This window comes from Vanacampus margaritifer, chromosome 8 (genome assembly GCF_051991255.1).
Source record: "Vanacampus margaritifer isolate UIUO_Vmar chromosome 8, RoL_Vmar_1.0, whole genome shotgun sequence".
NCBI classification, from domain to species: Eukaryota; Metazoa; Chordata; class Actinopteri; order Syngnathiformes; family Syngnathidae; genus Vanacampus; species Vanacampus margaritifer.
The window spans coordinates 511,062-533,325 of NC_135439.1; the positions used below are offsets into that span (position 1 = coordinate 511,062).

The 22,264-nt window shown below is 45.6% G+C and overlaps 1 long non-coding RNA gene across 3 annotated transcripts; it reads right to left on the bottom strand.

Moving 5' to 3' along the window:
- Positions 1–921: 921 nt before the first annotated feature.
- LOC144056733 (uncharacterized) lies at positions 922–20,461 on the bottom strand. Of its 3 annotated transcripts, none has more exons than XR_013295102.1 (4): positions 20,078–20,461; positions 19,247–19,321; positions 18,301–18,424; positions 922–1,368 (listed from the first exon to the last, which is right to left on the bottom strand). It is a non-coding gene; the product is annotated as an uncharacterized LOC144056733 (long non-coding RNA). The 3 variants fall into 3 exon arrangements; XR_013295104.1 differs by lacking the exon at positions 922–1,368 and adding an exon at positions 1,414–1,871; XR_013295105.1 differs by lacking the exon at positions 922–1,368 and adding an exon at positions 6,758–6,995.
- Between the last annotated feature and the right edge of the window lie 1,803 nt (positions 20,462–22,264).

A 22,264-nucleotide genomic window follows, 5' to 3' on the forward strand; every position in this document is an offset into this window, starting at 1 on the left:
ATTTTCTCATTTGTAGTTCAAGACGACTTCCTGCCAGGATAACCTAGCACACATGCTAACGGCACGGCATGTTTCTTCCGGACGATTGACGACATGAGGGAAAAGTGCCGAGTCACGCTCGGACATCCATAAAGTCCTCAAACGGTCGATAAGACGCGTCCCAAAAAGCTGACGAAGCGGCCGGCCAATCACGTCGCCGCAACGCAATCCTTCACATTAGCGGTCCGTTGGCGGTGACGTGAGCTCGCCATATTGTTTGTTATTTCCCGCTTGTCCGCAGCTTCATCAGTAAACACGAGCTTCCTCCTCACTCGCTCTCCCGAGGAGGGGGGTGGGGGGAAGGGGGGAGTGGGGGGGGGCGTGATAGATTGTTCTCCCTACCGCCTCAGTGGCGGGAAATTGCTTTGTTTTGTTAGCGTCCGGCGGCGAGTGATAGGGCGCCATCTTTCTTTCTCTCCTTGCTTATTTGCGAAATACGGAGAAGAAATGACGAGCGTGACGGGCTGGGACGTGCGCCGCATGCTCGCCGCATGCTCGCCGCATGCTCGCCGCATGCTCGCCGCCAGTCGGCCGGCCGGCGCATTGACATAAATCACGTCACATGCAAGCGGAAGGAAACGCGGAGGAGGCGACAAAATGAAAACGGACAAGATGACGGATTTTTGGACGGCCGGGAAATGCAAAAGAAATGTCAAATAGCAGCAAGAATTGCCGGAGGAGTTCTTTGCTCAAGTTTAGGAGGATGAGGATGATGATGATGAAGATGAATCAGGGATGAGATAAGAAAAGAAAAGCTGAAGAAAAGTTCTGCTGGGGGCGGGTGCACCTCCTGCCCCTGCCAAGTTGGGAGAGGCCCGCTGGTCGCTCCTCTTAATTTTCACATTTTCACAAACACCAAAAAAAAAGAGGGGAGGGGCTAGATGTCGTTTTGTTACCGTTGGGTCCTTGTTTGCAAATATTTTATTTTGATTAAACACAGAAGAAAATCATTCTTCTTTCACAAAGGATTCCAGAATTGAGTCAACAATTACACGTCGATCTGCTGAAATCAGAACATTTGGAACATTTGGAACATTTTCAATTAAAAACGATGACTCTATGATTGAAATAGTTGTTGATGTATTGATGAATTTTGACAGCTCTCGTGAAAACTATTTACTTGGGGTGTCAAAATGAGTGCGTTCATTTGGATGAAGTTGAAAGTTCCTTTAATGAGGCTTTTTGTTTTGAAAGGTGCGATTCATGTCCGCCCCTTCCTGTAGTGGAATTGCAGTCGCAACGTCCCCCTCAAAATGGAGCCGTCAGAAATGTCGTCATCATCACGCCTCGATTTGTGGAGTCCGGGTTGGATTTGACCATTTTTAGTTGCTTGATGTTAAAGATTTGAAAAATGCAATGAGATGTCACCAACGTCTTACAAATGCAATGATGCCATCTAGTGGCAGAAAAATGACCTCAACACAAATCAATATCACACTCGTTTTGTTTTGTTTTTCTTTGTTTCTTTTTCATTTGAATTCAATTTGATGAATACAAAAAAAAACATTTTATTGTACATTTAGAACAGATATAAAATGTGCAAGTATCTTGAGTTAACTTTTGAATTCAAGCGATTCGTGACAATAAAAATGTTTCCATTGCCCGACACCGCCTCTATTTACATCTTTAAATGAAGAACATCGAACCCCTGCACACTTGCACTTCCCCATCCATGGATCGTTAGATCGTTTTTTTTATTTTTTACATGTCGTCTAAATAAACGCTTGCTGATGGACAATTCAAGATTCATATTATATTCATAATGAGCGTCAATTATGCCGATTTCTGCTGTTGCCGGTCCGACCTCGTAGTCCATCATTTGAAACGAAAATCTGGTTTGAAAAGAAAAGATTGGAATGTGGAGAGCAGCACTGCGAATTTGCGGTCATGTGACTTTCCGCGGCGGCGGCGGCGGCGGACTCGGCGCTTTTGTGGCCTTCCGCCATCTGCTTAACTGCGCATGTGTGTGCGTGTGTCCTTGGGGCTGACGCGTTTGCCGGCAAAGTGAAGTGACAACGGAGGTGGCGAGGGGCGTGCACGTGAGGCGCGCGCACGGCAAGTTGCCGCCTCTTCCCTCCTCCGTCCTGGCTTACGTGACGCTCGACATGCTGCCGGGCCGCTCTGTCACTGCGCATTACAGGTACGCGCGCACGCACACGCACACACACAAAGTACTTATCACTTCAATTAAACTGTAGTGACACAAGGAAACACATCAGCAGAGTTTCAGGGGATGTGCGTGCGCGTGCGTGCGCGTGCGTGCGCGTGCGTGCGCGTGCGCGCGCGCGCGTGCGTGTGCGTGCGCGTACCTGCATGTGTTAGCTGCAAGCCACTTTTAAGTTTGACTGGAACTAAAGTTTGTTGTTGGGCTCACGCTGGGCGATGTTGCCACAAAATGGTGAAGATCGCCTGCCCAATTGGAATCCTTTTTTTTTGGTTTCTCTTTGATTATCCCCAAAAATCGAGCGACCATGAAATGATTGTTGGGCTGCAGTTGCGGGCGGCAATCTTTGAAATCTTTGACTGTCTCACCATCGATTCCATTGCCATTTTCGATTCCAAATGATTTTATAATTTCTGCAAATAATGGTTAAGATGTACTCCAGTCTGACTGGCTAATGCTAATTAGCGCGGCATTTTTATCACTCAAAAAAACGACTATTCCTACAAAAGGCTTCGTCGAAGCACGTTAACGTGACTCATCCGCAATTTGCTCGTCCTACGCTGCAAAAAAACAACTTTTATTGGCATAAGTTGATGGCGACTTTTTCTTTCTTCTCTAATGTGACTTAACAGAACGCGCGGAACCACACTGCCCCTAAGTGGCCAAAACATGAACGGCGCTCCCAATAAAGGCACACACAAACAAGGGCAAGACCGTCTAACATCATTTCAATAAAATCGATTTGGGGACATTTCGAATCGATTTTAAATCGTGATTCTTATAAGATTCCATTTTTTGCCACACCCCTCGCTTTAGCAATCATTTTTTTTAATATAATTGACCGTCCTATTGATTTCTAGTGACTGTTTTGAAGGTAGATTGATGACTAGTAGTGTTAAGTCTATCAGCCATTTTAAAATTCAGTCTCTGTTTTAGTCCAGTTTCCATCACGCTTGTTACTTTTCATCACAATTAGTCATCCCGTTTTTATTTGCTCTATTACTATAAATTTTGCATTTTAGTCTTGATTTCAGTCCAAGAAAACGTTTATTAGTCTAGTTTTAGTCAACAAAAACTGTCCACGTCACTTGACCCTGTATATATATATATATATTTTTTTTTATATGTTGAACATTTTGAAAAGAATTTCAAATCCAATTTTCTCTCCTCTTTTTGATGCAAAACAACTTGACACGCAATTGCAGCACATCGACAAATGGCTACGACGGCTTCATGCTACGAGCTCGTAAATCAGCCAGCATGAGTTAGCGGCGAGATTAAGATTGTTGTTGGGACGTTCAAAGCGTTGGATTATTCCGTTACAATTCGGATTGATTGGCTTTGTACGTGTGACTCCGCCTCCCGTCTGTGCCGCGTGCGTGTTGCACTCGCTAGCTGCAGATGTGAAAGGGGGCGTGTCTCCGTGTGTCACGTGACAGATTAGCAGAGACCAGATTTGACATTTTCCTCTCATTTTTGTTCATGAACTAAAATGTCAACATTGATTTTAGTCCCGTTTTTATAAGAACATTTTCATCTGGTCGATGAAAGTGCAGACTCATTTGTTTTTTCACGAGTCGAGTCTTGAAAAATGTGCGTGGAGCAAAATATTTCCGTTTTGCTTTTCGAAATGAACACTAACGTCGCGTGGTGACGGTGGCGACTGCGTTGAAGGTCGATTGTTGTCCCGTAACGTCAGCAGTGACAGCGTTGTGGCTGCAAGGTGACCTTACGGACCGAAGCAGTAAACACAACTTAGTTCATTGAAGTTTGTGCACTTTCTGTCGTTTTGAAATGAAACACTCCAAGTCCTGTTGTTGTTGGATACAGTCCGATAAATGGAGGAATTGAAAAATATTCAATCGATTCATAAAATGGTGCTGCTAGATCGAAATCACTTCTCAAGGTTTTACAATTCAAATATAATTCATTCGTAGAAAAGAGCCGTAGTATTGTGAAGAGGTCAAGTCAAAAATAAACAAGAGAGAGAAGAGGGTGGTTGGGTTGCACAAGTGTGCACACCCCTAAGAACTGCCGGTATGGATGTGCTCAGATCACATGCAAAGGCCTGCTAACATGTATTTGATGAAGCCAGAAAGAAGCTCAGATGTACAAGTAGGCTTTTCCCGGCATATTTGATCCAAAGCTCACGACTATTGTTGAACATTCCCTCCATCTTGACCAGCTTGCAAAATGGCAAAATGGGGGAAAAGTCAAACACTGTAAATACATTCACTTTTCTTTTCTTTCTTTTTTTTACACACCTTCACCAAAGTGGACAAATGGGATTCCACAAACACGCACGCACACACGCAATATTGATGGTGGAAATTCCATCAGAGTCTACCAGGGGGATAATCTTAAAATCAGCACGCACGCACGCACACACACACGCGTGCGTGTGCGACAAAGTGTGTGGCGAGTGGAGGATGCTGAACTTGATCTTTTTTCAATTTCCTGTCACGACCCGGATCCATCCATCACGTCCACACCCGGCTCACCGTGCTGACCTCGCACCTCCGGCTGTCCGTCCGTACGCGTGTGTGCTCCCCCCCCTCGCACACACGCACACTTCAGTATCACACTAAGGCTTGGCTGAGGGTACAAAACGGTGTTCGTACCCAAGTTAGCATGCTAATACATCCCGAATGGCTGTTAGCATGACATCACAACATTGATGGTAAGCCCAAGTTAGCAAGCATGCTAATATGCCCCCACGTAGCTGTTAGCATAGCCTAGCATTTCCCAGATAGCATGCTAATAATACACAACTTAGTGGCTGTTAGCATGACATCAAGTCATGTGGGTCAACTCCACATCATTCGAACGTACCCGGATCGATTTGATTTTGAAAAGACATCACTTTGGCTGATTGAATTATTGGCAATTAGTTCCAAGGATGGGGATTGTTTCGACGAAAATCTAAAGTGGCATTTTCCCTGACTCTTACTGTCAAAATGTCTTTCCGGTTATACGTTCCACTTTCATTTCCTGAGGATTTTTACTCGATCGCTTCCATGAAAACTAACTTTTGGTTTGTAGCGTCAGAAATGTGCTGTTACGTTCCAAAAGTAAAAAAACGACGTTTGCGAACGTCTTATTTTAACAGAAAGATCATCAAACTGCTTTCATGGACGACGACGACAGAAATGGGAGAATATTGACTAGGGATACACCGATTATGGGCTGGTTGATTATCGGCGCCGATATTCAGCATTTTGAGGAATATCGGCCATTTTGAAGAATCATACGGCCGATAATAGATCCACTTTAAAAAAAGAGTGTTAACTTCAGAGAACTAATTACTGGGTTTTTACATTTTCAGAAATGCTGCTCAACTTTTTATATTTGATTTAAATTTTACTTCATTTTTCATTGAACTTTTGACGACATCCTTTTGTCACGAGGGGTCCCTGAACATTTTATTCAATTTTTAAAACAAAAGTGTTCTATTGACTACGATTTTTTGTTTTAACTCCAACATTTTACGAACCCTAAAAGCTGCTCAATAAATATGTGCTTTAAAATTCTAACAAATTTAGAGCTGGAGTTTCTATTTTTTTAAATGTCAATGCCAATATTTGCCCTTTTGCTGAAAATGAAAAATCCGGCTCCAAATATCGGTTATTGGCGTTCTTGACTACTAATAATCGGTATCGGCGCTGACAAAAACACTTCTCGAATATGGACTATTGAGAAGATTATTTTAAATTCAATCCTAAAGGTCTCTAAATCATTTACTGATGATCAAAATATTTATCAATGAATTTGACAATCAATTCATTGTGGATTAATAGCTGCCTGTCTTTACTGTAATTCCAAATGTAAGATGAACGACTTCCAAGCATTGCAAATTACAAACTAAAGAAACAAAATGAGAAATTGTGAAAATATGCTTATTCATCAAACTTGATGGAAATGTCGAAGATAGAAGAAAAAGACCTCGTGGTTGCCAGCATGACGCCACACGCCTCAAAACATTTCTACCGGTCTTTTTCCTTGAGGACGCACAATTTGGTGTGTGCGTGTGCATGTGCGTGCGTGCGTGTGTTTGCATCCAACAACCTTTGACAGCCTCGCCCGCAGCGTTAGCATGTGGTAGCCCGAGTGCGTGAATGCCAAAACATTGTTTGTTTATTCATGAGCGTCAAGGACAAACGTGTTTACGCGCTCGACTCGATAAAACACGATCGCGCGATCTAACGGCGCTTCGCCGTTAGCGCCGATCGCGTCCATGCTGCTAACGACGGCGCGGCGGCTTAAGCTAGGATGAGACCTTTGGCCAGGCTTGACGACAGGACACGTCAACGCTCGCTCATGTGGGCAGATTTAGCGCTCGGCTCTCACGCCAATTCCATCTTGCAATCTGCCATCGATGACACGTGCCGAGCGCTACTGGACAACAATCTGCCTTCAACGCAGCCACTACAGGACAGCAATTGACTTCAATCATTGGGATTTGTATTCGCCGGCATTTTTTGCCTCCCATACAATACTTCCCATTTACACCGCGCAAATGTCAACTTGCTTCAAAAATTCACGCCTCCCGGGTTCACTACAATGAATAATTTGTCATTTTCCCATCGTTGATCTTTCAATTTGCTACATAAGCATTCAGCTTTCAGCATTCCCACCTCATTTCTGCAGAAATTGCACTTCATCTTGTTGGTTTTTGCTACCACAACTGGACATCAATCGACCTCCAACACGCGACTTCCAACCGTACTGGCCAGCGATGTTGATGTCGACCAATTAGATCCATGCTCGGCGGCTTCATGTGTTATAACGTCTGCTGTTGGAGAGCAAAATAATTGAAATGCGGTGTTAGCCAGTTAAGGTCGCGTAGAGGTCGTAAGAATAGCGCTTAGCATGGTGGCTGCTAAAGTGAGCGCGCGGCAGGCGCACACACTTTGTGGAAAACAAGTGGGCAAGGAACGCTTCTCTGAGGAACACCGTTTGACTCATCAAATTGACAATCAACCAATTCTAATTTGATTGGGTTGACGCTCAATCCAAACATGACATCACAAGAGAGCAAAATCTCATTTCTGATTTGTTTGCTTTTAAATGGATTTTTTTTAAATACCAAAAATCGAATTCTTGAGTCAAGGTGACATCATTTGATGACGTCGTTTGACGCCATCATTTGATGACGTCGTTTGGCGCCATCATTTGATGACGTCGTTTGACGCCAACATTTGATGACGTCGTTTGACGCCATCATTTGATGACGTCGTTTGACGCCAACATTTGATGACGTCGTTTGACGCCATCATTTGATGACGTCGTTTGACGCCATCATTTGATGACGTCGTTTGGCGCCATCATTTGATGACGTCGTTTGACGCCAACATTTGATGACGTCGTTTGACGCCATCATTTGATGACGTCGTTTGACGCCATCATTTGATGACGTCGTTTGACGCCATCATTTGATGACGTCGTTTGACGCCATCATTTGATGACGTCGTTTGGCGACATCATTTGATGACGTCGTTTGACGACATCATTTGATGACGTCGTTTGACGACATCATTTGATGACGTCGTTTGACGCCATCATTTGATGACGTCGTTTGGCGCCATCATTTGATGACGTCGTTTGGCGCCATCATTTGATGACGTCGTTTGGCGCCATCATTTGATGACGTCGTTTGACGACATCATTTGATGACGTCGTTTGACGCAATCATTTGATGACGTCGTTTGACGCCATCATTTGATGACGTCGTTTGACGCCATCCCACGCCATGAGCCGCTGGGGTCAGGTGGTGCGGCGCTCATGAATAACGACACAGGTGAGGAGAAGCGCGTCATCCATATTGATGAGGCTCATGAATGATTGGCGCGAGAGGCAAGCGGACGTTCGGGGCGCTCCAAGTCGCGATTCCGACCCCCCCCTCTGCGCCCCCCCACGAATCCACTCCTCATCCATAAACAATCGTATTCGCATTTAGATTCACAAGTCAGCGTCCAATCACAGCGCACGCATAACAACGGTGGTGAAAAAGAAGAGCCTGCAAAGCACACGTCAACTTGATGGATCTTTGATCAACTGTATTGATCTGCAGCGCACTGCGGGTCAATCATGATTATGTTTTTCAATGATTTAAGACCCAACTCGAGCGAGGTGAAGGTGAAGGTCGTTACTTTCACTTCTGCCAAAGCAGTGATACGGTTCAAGGTTCGAAACCATGCGTCACGTATGGAGAGCATTTCTTCATTTTACTCAGTCGTCGTTATGAGCAAAAAATGCTGCAGTGCAAACGCACACGCACACGCACACGCACACGCACACGCTGTAAACTCATCAACTTAAAATGAAAAAGACAACTAAAGGTAAGAAATGAATCCAAAACTAAAATCATAAACATGATAGCTAACAATAAAAACGGTCTTTCAATTTCAATAGCTTAAGAAAAGCAAATCCAAGCGACATCAAGTCAAACGTGAATGAAAGGATGACGTCAAGATTGAAAGCGTGATGAAGGAAGGAAGCACAAGGAAGCACTTCCTGTTTGCTGGCGTGACTGCGGCGGCGACGTGGACGACGTGAGGACGTTGCAGATGTTGGGCGGAGGAATTTCAAGGCCACTTGTGGACGGGATGCATTTGGAATATGGAATGGCCCCCTCCCCTTGGCGCCCGTCAAGCTTTTACTGCTGATTGCGCCCCCCACACCACCCCACCCCCCCCCCTGCCTGCCCGCCCCGCGCCTCCCGTGTTTACGATGACCACGTGACCGCCTCCTTCCCACCCTCCCGCCGTCCATCACCTTTGCCTCAAATGGCGACGGGACGCGTTACGGACGGGACGTCGTCAAGGTGAACCCCCCCCCCCCCCTTCTCATTTTGCCCCCTCCCCCCGGCTGGCGTATCAACGGCGTTGTGGCCGTCCACAAATCAATGTGAGAGTCTCCGCAATGCGACGCGTGCACAAACCACAGCGGCGCCTTCGCCCTCCTCGTCTTCTGCTTCCACGCGTCAACAACTTGAACCCTTTCAATGCTGGCGGCCATCTTGAGGCGGGACAACAACCCCTTTGTGTGACTAAAGGATCTTTGCCTGTGCATTGGCGCCGCTGTCACTTTCTTTGCCGGCAGCTTCCCGCGAGACTTGCATGCGAGCGACCGTTTCGCTCTCCAGTGTTCTGAAAGCATTCGCGTCCGTGCGGGGAAGCGACGTCACGTCGGCGCCGCGTGACGTCGCACGTGTTTTCAAGACGGACGTGATCCCGCTGCTGAGTTCATGAAAATATTCAGGCTGCTTTGCATGTCGTGTACGCTTTGAAAAACGACTTCAAATTTGTGGAAAACTGGCGATTTTTCAATTCTCTTCATAAAAGGTGCCGACGCGCCGTCTCGCTGGCAGCTCGTGTCGCGGGATCGAAAAGTCGGCCGGCGAGCTTCGTCCGCCATCAATAACGCGCTCGTCCTTTTCTGCCGGCAGTCGTCTTCATCACATGCCGGCGTCACGGCCGACGCTAGTTCATTGCTCGGCAATTTCTTTTTCCAATTTACTCGTCGTCTGCGCCGCTTCCAAACTTCGATTGTGTGTGCGTGCGCATCTCAGCAAATGGAAATTGATCGGCGGTGCATCTTGTTAATTGTTTTCTGATCAGCAAGCGTTAGCAGCCTCGACTCTCTTACAACTTGCGTTAGCGCGGCGCTTCCCGAGGCCCGGCCGACAAAACGCCAACATTGGAAATATCGACCTCAATAATGGTTGACTGGCGTGGACGCTGCTGCCATTGTGGAATTCAAGCGCTTCCTGTCCAGCTTGTTTTTCAGCTGTGGACGAGCCTCTCGCGTGGCTCGTCTGTAAAATTGCACTTTGGAAAGACGAGCGGCAAAAACCAGCGGATCCCCAAAGAGGGCCTTGAATTGCGTTTTGCAAACGGAGCCCGTTTGGAGTACTTTTGAAAGTAACTAGCTTTGTTCCTTTTCATTCGTTTCGTTCTTTGTCCAAATGCAGAGTTTTAGTTCCCCAAAGACAGATTTTGATGACATTTTAGAGAAAGCAAGCAGATGCACGATAACCCTTTAGCAGGATTGTGAGAGGCGGGCCAGAGAACGGTACGGTTGGCCGCACACGCGTGACGTCACGTACGGACGTGCGACGTCGATAGCGAGCGACCGCAACTGTTGGCCAAACGACAACCAGAAGAAACGTCCCGAGTGCGAGTGCACCTAGAATGTAAAGAGGGAAGCGGATTTCATGCTGCAGCCCGCTTTGCTGTGCTGCTCCTTCTGGTGTGTGTGCCTTGGCCACTGGGAGGCGGTATAACGCAGTCGTGCAGACACCAACAAAGAAGAATCTACTTTTTCTTCCACTACGATTCAGACATTTTTCAGAAAATAAATAAATGTCTGCGAGTATTGTTATATTATCTTTGCGTTCAAATTCCTAAACCGCGACGATCGGTGCTAGATTTTAAGCATTAAGCTCGTCGGCCGTTCTGACAGCAACACATTCCGGTTGTTTCCAAAACAACATTCTCTTGTAATTCCCTCGGTGTCACGTTTACGTTAAGTGGCGTCACTCGTGTCTCACGGCAAGAGTGGATGTGATGCGCCGACCCATGTTTTGTGAAAGGAGTTTCGCAGCGGCACGCAGCAGCAGCAGCGAGGCTTGAATGTTTGATGAGGACACGACGGAGACGTTTCCCGCCCGCAGGAGACGAGTAGCGAGCAAACGCTGCGCCGGCGGCCGCTCAGGTGTGTCGCCCCCGCTCAGGCGACCTGATGAGCGGTGTCAGCTCCGCTTCGGCGACGCATCCGTTCCGGGCCCTCGCCACGCCACCGCCTCGTCCCTCGTTAACCTCGCGTTTGCCGCAATCACGCGCGTCACCTTCTCGTTGGACGCATGGGCCGATGCGGCCGGGAAAAAAAAATCTCTTTATTGGAAAATCGGATTGAGTTTCTACTAACCACGGCAGGGCAACAATCGACACGCAACACAGAAACTAATAACAGCACTGGACAACAATCTGCTCAACCTTCGCCACAGGCCTTCCTACCACTACTGGACAACAATCCCTCCTATCACCCCATCACGATTAGGACGTTTCTCCACTTTTTTGTCCTTCTCCATCCTTCACGCTGGTCTTTTTTTCCCCACCATCACGCTAACACGCTACATGTGTCGGCCATGTTGCCGTGTGCTCATCAGCGGAGTCCGCGCCAACGCAATCCCCGGGCGATGACCTTTTCAAGCCGTCAATCAAAGTGACACAGGGCAGATTGTCAAGCCCGCACGCTTTTGATTGACAGGCCTTCTTCCAGCCCGCGGTTGCAGCGGCGACCGTCTCTCCGTCCGTCCGCCCGCCCGGTCCGTCGGGGTTGTCGCTCAAAGTCACAGGAAGTGAACGGGAGCGAGCGGCGGCCGGAGGAGTTGGACGGTTACCGTGGCAACCGCAGACGGCGAAGTCCGTGAGGTGGCACTTGAAGGAAGGAGAAGACGACGGCGGGGCTTGCGCTTTTGCAGCCAAACTACTTCCTATCCGCAAGGGGTGAGAAGAAGAAAGGAGGAGGAAGAAAGGGAGGAGGAGGAAGAGGAAGAGGAAGAGGAAATGCAGTCAGGCTGAGTGATGATGGAGCCGCCGAGCAGATGAACATCTCTGAGGGGACGAGCGCTCCATCAATCATACGCCGCAAATCTTCAACATCCATCAGCATCTTCAGCATCCATCTCGCTGATGGAGACAGTCCGGGGGGGGGGGGGGGAGAAAGAGGGTGAGACAGAGAGAATAGGGAGAAAATGAGAGTCAGGCGGAGAGAAGAGAAGAGAGACAGTTCGGGGCAGAAGGAAAAAGAGAGAAATGGTGGATTATGGACAAGGTGGAGGGAGAAAAAGAGAGAGAGAAGCAAAAGAGGGAACGGAAGAGACAGGGAGAAAGAGATGGTTGAAATAGAGAGAGGGAGGAGTACAAAGTCAGTTAGGGGAGAGAAAGGCAGAGGGGGGGAAGAAGCGAGGGGTGAGGGAGAGTGGGCAAGAGCAGGGGTGAGAATTGGGGAAAGAGGAAGAGATGGAGAGAGCGGGAGGGAGGGAGAGAAGCACAGAAGGGATGAGACAGAGTGATAGAGAGAAAGAGTGGCTAGACTAAAGGGGGAGATGAGAAATAGAAAGAGAGAAGGGGGGAAAGAGAATTGGGGGAGAAAGAGCAAAGGCAAGGAGGAGTAAAAAAAAAAAAAAAGGGGAGAGCGAGGGGGGGAGAAGGGTGAGACAGAGAGATTGGGAGGGTGGGGCAAAAGACAGAGGGAAAGAAAGAAAGAAAGAAAGAAAGAAAGAAAGAAAGAAAGAAAAAGGATGTGGCAGAGAGCGACAGAAAGACAAAGGAAGAGAGGGCGGGCGGGCGGGAGGGAGTTCTCCATCGGCAGGGCCATTGAGCACTTTTTATTGATAGAACTGCAGCAGCCGCGCGCGCACACACACACACACACACACACACACACACACACACACACACACACACACACACACACACACACACACACACACACACACACACACACGCACACGTGCACGCGCGTGTGTGCTGACAGCAATTAGACGAGTGGAAGCAGCCTGGCCTGAGGCAGCGAACGCTCACAAGTCAAAGTGAGGAAGGATTTTCTTTTCTTTTTTTTTGGGGGGGGGGGGGGGGTGTTGTACCGCTACCTTGACTTGTGAGCGGCACAACTTGCCAATCGCTCGCATTCTCGTCTGGTGCTCGAAAGTAGCTTGTGGGTAGATTGTTGTCCAGTGCTGTCATCAGATGCTTGTTGTAAGCCAATTCTGTATCAAAAATGCAGCGATCCACTTTATGGCTTCTTTCATACAAAATGAGGCCAAAGTTTATGACTTGTCAAAGTTGGGTCAAATAGACCCAAGGAGAGGATGGGTCCATTTTTGACCCAACCGTTGTTCGAGTGTGTGTTGTGGGTAGATTGTTGTCCTAAACACATTGAGCAATGTTTGTCACTTTGTCCAGACTTAATCCGAACCAATCACAACGGCAAAACATTTACCGTTCAAGGTTCGGTTGCGGCCGTCAAACACAAGCTGATTGTTTACTTTCCCTCACCGTCATGTGACTTAACCAACACAAATTCCTGCGTGTGCTGCAGCACGGGTCATGATACTCGCATTTATATTCATACGAGGGTATTGCGCACACACTCACTCACACCGAGTCATGCTCTGGCACGCACAGATACAAGTGCACGGCAAACACACACACACACACACTATAAATATTGGATGCACATATCAATGCACAGAAGCCACAACATGAATTCTATATGGCAACATGTAGACACACACGCAAGTCGGCATGAATATTTGAAGGATGGCTTTTAAGACGCTTGCCTTCGATTGGCCCGTCGGCGACCATTCCATGAGGATGATTGGAAAACAAACGCAAGCGTGCAACTGCCAATGTGGAGTCAACAAATCGGACAAACGTATTGATTAAGTCCATGTTAGCCAAATGCTAACACCATAGCATTTTTTTTCCCCATAATGCCACAAACCTGACCTGGGTGAGATCAAATACTGGCAACGGTGGATGCAAAAAGTTGCTTCTTTGCGGGGCTCTCGTCACTCCTTACAGGCAACATGGCGGAAAACGGTGTTTTTGTTTGCAGCCAAAACGCAACACAACTTGTCAGTCACAGTGGCAACACAAGATGGCTGCCGTCTGGCTTCAACTGCCAGGGGCCAATTGTTAGTTTCTGTTTAAAAAAATGTCATTTTTGCCCATAATGCCACGGCTTTGGTTTTGACCTGCACATGCATAACATGACCGATAAAATTCCACCTTTTTAGCATTTGGCCCACATTTTGTACAAAAAAACTTTACAGTATGTTCAAATGACTTTGCGGATACATTCAAACAACTTGAACAATACCTTCAAATGACTTTGGAGTGCGTTGGAACATACTGAGAAGTCATTCGGTTGTAACGACCAAGTCCAGTCAAAACGGTTTCCTCCGCATTGGCTTCGTTTGCGTTTGGTAGCCATTTTCAAAAGCATCCCTTTATGCTTTCATCCATGGATATTGGGCTATGAAAAGGAATTTCAATGGAATTTTTTGAACCCAGGCCTAGTGGTGAACGTGCGCTTGAGGTTCGTCGGCCTCCATTTGGCCCGACATGAATGTTTGGCTCCTGCGCTGGCTGAAGGTTCAATGGGGATTTTCCCCAAGATGCACTGCTCCAGTGCTGTTCATTAGCCCGCCCACAATGGTTCAAGATGGCCGCGGCGCAAACACAACATGAAAAACTCGGACAGACAGACGGAGAGGACAAAAGAAAGCTGGGACGGTACCCCAGCGTCCAACTTTTCACTTGTCCTCCTCTTCCTCATTCCTTCTTCGTGGCCCCCCTCACCCTCCTCTACCTCACCCTTATTGTACCCTTCTTTATTGTCACCCCCCCCTCATCCCAGCTGCATTCTTCTTCCTCACCCCTCCTGTCCTTCCCCTTTCCGATTTATCCTCTTCCTGACCCCTCTTTTCCCTCTTCCTCATCCTTTTTTTTTTTACAACTTCCTTTGGACCATAGTCTTCCTCGCCCCGTGAAGGCCCAAGGAAGACAAGAGTGACATCCCGGTGAGCATGTGTGTGTGTGTGTGTGTGTGTGTGTGTGTGTGTCAGGTCAATGTCGTCAGTGAAGTCTTTGACCTTTGAGGCTTCGCCGCGAAGGCAAGTGAGCTCACTTCCAGTGTGACGGACGCACGTCCAGTCCACTCACTCACTCACTCCCGTGTCATGCGCCAAAAGCCTCAGGAACACACACGCGCGCGCGCGCACACACACACACACACACACGCACACTTGTGTTCCCAACTCGCCCAGTGACAAATGAAGATGAGCTAATGCTAATGCTAAAGATGATATCATGAATGCCGGCATTGGCCAGACGAGATCGGCAGCTCGCAACGCTAACAATCACGATGCTATGCTAGTTAGAAAAGAGTGTGAAGCTATCCCACGAGCTAACGTGCGCCTTGAGATACGAGTGACTTGAGAATTTTGAGATATGAGCCCTCGTTTGACTGACTTTTTTACATTTTTATTTATGTAGCAAATTCCGTTTAGCTTAACGCTAACCAGACTGCAAAACGTGAGGCTAATGGCTAGCATTGGAAGTTGAGGTTTTGAAAACAAAAGGTGAAGCTACACAGGCAGACAATACAACAATACTCACAGGCATCTATTCTTCATCTTCTGCAAAGAAGGACTCACATTACGGCACCTTAAACATACAAACAAAAGCAAAATAGAAGAAAAAAGCAAAACAAGGGAGCAAATTACGCAAAAAAACAAGAGAAAACAGGGAGGAAAAACAAAAACACTACATAAATGTTAAAAAATAATGCAAAAGCACACACAGAAAGCCAAACAACACAATCACAGCACAGAAGCAAAACAAACACAGCAGGCTAATGGAACACAGAAGAGTACACAAAAACTTGCCACAGCAAAATCAACATGAAAACACACAAAATTAAGAACACACCACACACATCCATAATATCCTCTTCATCATCATCATCCTCTTCATCATCATATGTGATGCAAATAAGAAACGCGAGCGTCGATGTCGATGGTGCGAACAAAATGAAGGCGAGCGTGACGCCGACGACCCCGCGGGCAAAGTTCGCCGACTGACGACTCGACGTGTCACCGCGATGAAGGTCGGCGCTTTTCAAGCGTGGCGCCAAGACGACCTCGAGCGCAAACAAACAAAAAAAAAAGGGGGGGGGGGGAAATGGTGATGTTTGGGTGATTGCAAATGTCACGCTCAAGTTGTCGGAGCGGACGGACAACTTGATTGGTTGTCCACATCCTGCTCACGTGTGACGTTCCTGGTGTCACAGCGCCTCCTACGGGCGATATATAAACAAAGGCCAACAAACGAATGCAAACAGGTCACATGATGTCAAGTGAGCTCAGCCAATCACAAGCCGGACTAAAGTCAGCAGTGGAAAAGACACGACGATAAGGACACAAAGACGCTAACATGCTAACATGCTAACATTCTCCAGCGAATGTCAAAATTAGGGCCTGATGTTAGCTGTTTTAGAATCGCTTTTTTTCCCCAACACATTAATACATTAATATGCAACATAAGACAAAGATAATAATACTCCAACATCCCCGAGCATCCACCTCAAAAAACAAGTCAGCTGATTTTTCCCTCACTTGTGAAGTTAAATAGCCTACTTAAGGACAAAGTATTATAAAACAGTGAAATGGGTTCATTTTATTGTTTTCTACATTTCATATTTTTTAATTAATCATCCAAAATATGATTCTGCCAATTATCTGAATTGGCATCGGCCTCAAAAATGCCATTTTATTATTCCGCTAACACACAAAACAAATAAATCAAAACAACGTGGAACGCTCCAAATGCTAAATATGTTTGTTGCCGTTTAGCCTTCGGGCGGCCCAGACACGGCGTCAACATGTTTAGCACCCGGCTGACACGCGCGTGCGCGCCGGCGCCACGGGACAGGCGGCCTATTGGCTTTAGCGACTGTCACTCCGAATTAAGAGCGCTCACCCTCAAAGGCGCCGGAAGCAAAGCAAGCCTGCTTTGCACAAGAGCGCACCACAAACAAATGCAAAGTTTACCTTCTACCGACCTCCATAAACGACCAACTAGCATCCTTAGCTAAATGATAGCGCTAACACTAGCAGCTGGCATGACGCAACCCGGATGGGTTGAAAATTGGACCCCCAAAAATAAAGTGCCGTTGAGGGATCTTGGAAGTTATTTGAAAAGTCAAAACGTGTTCAACCTTTCCATAGGTCAGCACGCGCTGGTGTCGGCTTCGCTCCGATAGGTACGTCTACAAATAAGTCAATGAAGAAGAAAAAAACACGAGATGCTAGGGGTGTGCCAAGATTTTCTACTGTCTTGCCCTTGTTTGCGTGTGCCTTTATTGGGAGCACCGTTCATGTTGTACCCGATTTGGCCACTTAGGGGCGGTGTGGTTCCGCGCGTTCCGGAGCCATATATAGGCTCTAGTTTGGCCAACTGGGCTTCGGCAGGGTAACAAGATGGCGCCACGCTGTGATTGGTCAACTGCTGGTCACATGACATACGGACGCCATCTTGTTACCCTGCTGAAGCCCAGTTGGCCAAACTCTCTCTCTTTATGGCTTTGGCACGTTCTGATACACTTTTAAGTCATCAGAGTAGAAAGAAAAAGTCACCATCAAGTTATGCCAATAAAAGTTGTTTTTTTGCAGCGTAGGACGAGCAAATTGCGGATGAGTCATGTTAACATGCTTCTCTGCATACATTCCTAAAGCCTTTTGTGTGAATAGCCGTTCTTTTGAGTGATAAAAGTGCCGCGAGTAGCGTGCTAATTAGCATTAGCGTGTCAGACAGGAGTAGATCATGACGATTCTTTGCACATCTAGAAATTGAAGCAGAAATCATTGTCAATCAAATCATTTTGAATGGAAAATCGATTCTGAAACGAATGGCAGACCCAAAAATCTAAATCGAAGATTCCCACCCCTACCGTACACACAAAATGGGATTTTTCCATTTCGTTTCAACGATGACATATTTTTTGAGCAAAAGTACGAGTAACGCATTCGAGTTGATTCGGAACTCGTTTGAATAGTGAACGCACACCTGCATACCAGTCTGAGCGCTAGCATGCTAACATGCTAGCCACCATTTTTAGAGCGGAGCTGAACACAACCATGTCACAACGCTAGTTTCAGCATTTCAACACAACAAATATATAATCAAAAATATAATTAATGCAATACATGTTATCTGTGTGTGTGTGTGTGTGTGTGTGTGTGTGTGTGTGTGTGTGTTTGTGTGTGTGTGTGTGTGTGTGTGTCATTTGCGTATTTTTTCAATTGTGTGTTTTGTGACCGTGTGTCTTCTGTGTCATTCGCGTGATTGCGTCATTTGTGTTTATTCGTGTGTTGGTGTCGTCCGTGTGAATTTGTACTTTGTGTTTGCTTCATTTGTGTGTTTATTTGTGTTTGCGTGTTGCACACATGAGCAGTTCCTTTCTCGGCTGCACATTAATCATACAGGGCACATACACACATACTTGTGCAGACGGGTGTGCTGTACCTTTTTGTGCCACCATGTGTGTGTGTCCATCCTCTATCTGAGAATTCCAAGTCGTCTTCTTCTTGTTTAGGAATTCCGTGCGGCTCGCAGGGTCCGTGACACGCATGCAGCCAGGTGTTTCTTCCTAATGGCAAAGATGACATTGCCAAGTCAAGACAAAAGACTGAGAAAAAGGTTTTACAAAATTGCTTCTTTTTTTTCTTTTTTTAAAGAAAAAGAAGGAATCAAGTCCAAGGTGAAGTCACGCTGCCCCCTGGCGGCTGCTGAGGGATCCTGCACTTCATTTATTCTGCATCAAACTTCTTTATTTGAATTCACTTCTTTAAACTGAGGCATTGGGCATTTTTTTTTACCTCCACAATTTCAAAGAGTTCAGAGATATCTTGATGAAAGGTCTCTCTCACAGGTTAATAAATTGTGAGATCACAAAAGATTAAATTAGCCAATTTCACAGATAGATAGATAGATAGATAGATAGATAGATAGATAGATAGATAGATAGATAATATCCATCTATTTATCTATCTATCTCCTACCTTTCCATCCATCCAGCCAGTGACGTATGACCAAAAATGGTCGCTTCCGGATCAGGAGCTGACGTTGCAGTGCCACCAGAAACAATAACGGAAGTGTACGAGAGAAAAAGCCGTCAATCATATACATTAATGGTGGTTAAAAAGAATTGTGTCACTGTAGACGTGTCGTGACACAGACTAGTACACTGTCTTCAATTTCTCTTTTTGTTTTAAAACAACATAAAGCTTAATTTTAATCATCTTTTTTTGTGAGGGGGGGGGGGGCATTTAATTGCCTTAAACGTCCATTCTAACACAACTGAGGGATGGGAGTGGTGTGGTGACTAATGACTTAAAACCCATTCATATGTATTTTCGCTGGGATTTGGCAGCATAAATGATCCTAAATCAAATAAGAAATTGAAAAATACCTCCTCTGGCGTCGCCATGTTGGGTTTTGCTTCTTCGAAAGGAATGAACAGCAGTTTGATTGAGAGCGGCGCCATCTGGTGGACAAATGATGAACGCTCATTTAAAGGAAGATTGTGCGTGTCGTGTATGCAATTATTTATCAATAGTGTTTTGACTTTTGTGATTGTGTGTGATCGTGTGTGTGTGTCATGAGTGTGTCACTTGTGATGGTGGTTGACTGTGTGCCATGCGTAATTTCTATGTTTGTGTCATCAATATGTGTCATTTGTAAAATGGTGTCATTTTTTTGTAATGCGATTTTGCCATGCGTGTTTGTCACAGCAGACAACAATCAACGAACAAAAACCCAAGCGACAGTGAAAGGAGTAACACGTGCCAACTGAACACATCGAAATGCGATTGACCAGAAATCCGGTGCACATTTTCATCATGGCAGGAAACGCACAGGAATCAGTGAAGAACACACAGACATGTTTTCGGCCAACATTTTGTTTTGTCAATTTACTGAGTGTCAATAATTGAGCCCAACGGCTCAGCACCACAGCAGTCAGACATTTTGGTTCCAAAGTTTAGATTTGGGTGAATTTGGAGAAATTGCTCTAATCATCTGCACCAAAAATGAAAGTACTCCACCATCAGAGCGTGAATAACTTGAAGTTGATGGCAGGCTCTACAGAAATCAGCAAGACTTTAAACAGAAACCAAATCATCCGCAGAGGAGTAAAACATGCCGACCGGCACGCATGTTCATCAAACTCAACATGACGTCAACAGAAGCCGCAAGTAACTCGTGCAATTGACAGGAAATCGGGACGGGTGCAAGTTTTTACCATGTTAGGACCCTCAAAAATGGACAAAGAAACCCAAGTCAGCAGGAAAGGAGTAACATATGCAAATGAGCTTGTCCGTGTCACAAAATCTGCAAACACAAGACAAGAATTCAAAAACAATGCTGTGGAATGCACTGGATTTTGATTTGAAGATGACGTTTTGGGGGAAAGTTTTGCCCCCAAAAAGTTTGCCGATGTCTTAAAATCTTAAAATGTTCAATGATCGGCATTTTTCTTCTTCCTTCCAAGTGCTGGTGAACACTTGCAGATGTTTCCGTTTTGTTTCCACTTCTCGCACGCACGCAATCACAGTCGGCCTCAAAACACAAAGTCCATCTTGCGTTTCCTCTCCGAAATGAAACGTTATTTCCATCCAGTCACGTGATCTTAATCACCCGATCACGTGGGCAACACGCAGCTCCACACGTTGTCACTCGTGTCACGCATGTTCGTTGGGTGGCGTTGCCATGGCGACGCCTGCACGCCTTTTCTTGTCAATCGCACCTGTGGCCGCCCGATGACCAATCGGGTGTCAGAGCCACTTGACACAGCAAAATAATCATCATCATAATTTTTTCAGTACACCCTCCATTTAAGAAAAAAAAAAAACGTCAGTTCATCGTTTTTTTTTTGTTTTTATGAATTACATTTTAACATTTTGTCTTTAAGCCCATCATTCTGTTTTTTTATTCCAAGTGAATAAAAATCTGTGTGGCCTCCACAAGAAAGAAAGAAAGAAAGAAAGAAAGAAAGAAAGAAAGAAAGAAAGAAAGAAAAGCGAAGAGCTTTATACAAGAAAAGAAAATAACTTATCCCACAAAAAAAACAACAACTGTGAGCAATTAAACGCAACATTTGCCAGTGAGATTTTTTTTATTTTTTTGACTGACCCACTTTCACGCTTCGCCTGACAAAAGTATTGGGACACCAACAGAAAGTGAAAAGATAGTCTGGACTCATTGGGTAGTTTGGAACATTTGGAATTTTGGATCAAAGCAAACTGGGACGCCTTCTGGTAATCAAGTAAACGTGAACACAACATGAAAAGTCATCACACTGTTGAATTTGGAGCAAAATAGTGGACCGCAGCATCTGAAAAGGTCAACTAAAGTATTGGGAAAATATGAACAAATATATTGGGACACACAGGAAGGTTTTTTTTAAAGGAGGTTGAAATCTTCACGTTTTGTCAGTATTTGCTTCTGTGTACAGCATCTGAATTGTTTTTGCTGTTATGATCTTTAAATAAGTTTTCAGTTTGAAATAAACCACTGAATTGAATGACAGTGTCAACTGTACCGTGTCATGTGTGTGTGTCTATAAATAGCGCATGGCATATCACAGTGCAGCGGACTATGATTTATGTTAATAAGTCGACTGGACAGAACGGGTCAGCGAGAAATCAGAGCCGTGTTATGGTTGTCATCCGCAACAAAATGTTTACTGGTGGAAATGAGACACGCACAAAAATGTGGCTCATATGGGCCTTATTTTTAGCAGCTGAATGTCATCTGAGGACGAGCATTTTCAACCTCTACTGTAAATACGTTGTTGAAAATGCTCACACAACATTGGAGGGCAAAACCAGCTTGATGGTTTTGCATCATCCATCGGTTGCAGGGACGTGCAAAATGGAAAAATACCATTTCAAACCTTTTTCAACATATCCAACGTCAGTCAAGCATTTTTGTACATGGTTTGCATATTAAAGATTTCTTTCTCAACAATTTTTGTAAAGGGGGATCTATGATGAAGACATTGAACTGGCAACGCAATTGGACTTTCAAAAGCAAAAGCAGAAATCTGTGTAAGCTGTGAGATGAACTTTTGATTGTATTTGTGTTTTGAACAGTTACTTGAAGATCGTGAATGAGCTCATGTTCACAGTTTGGACCTCAGCATGCAAAGAGCAGCAAAATATCAAATGAAGGATCCATTAGGAATTGAAAAGTTAGACGTCAATAGTTAGATTGCAGATAGAGTTGGGACTGGCGTCTAAAATCTGCCTGTTCACTGAATCAACTGCGACGGGTTATTTATTGTCTTTTTCCTGGAAACAGTGAAAAAAATCCAAATGTCAAATTGAGGGCACGTACGCAGCACGTCATGAAAAACCATAAAGCGTCCAAAGTGCTTCGCAAAACTTCATTGTTTAACTCATTTGAAGACGTTTCAACGTATGGATTG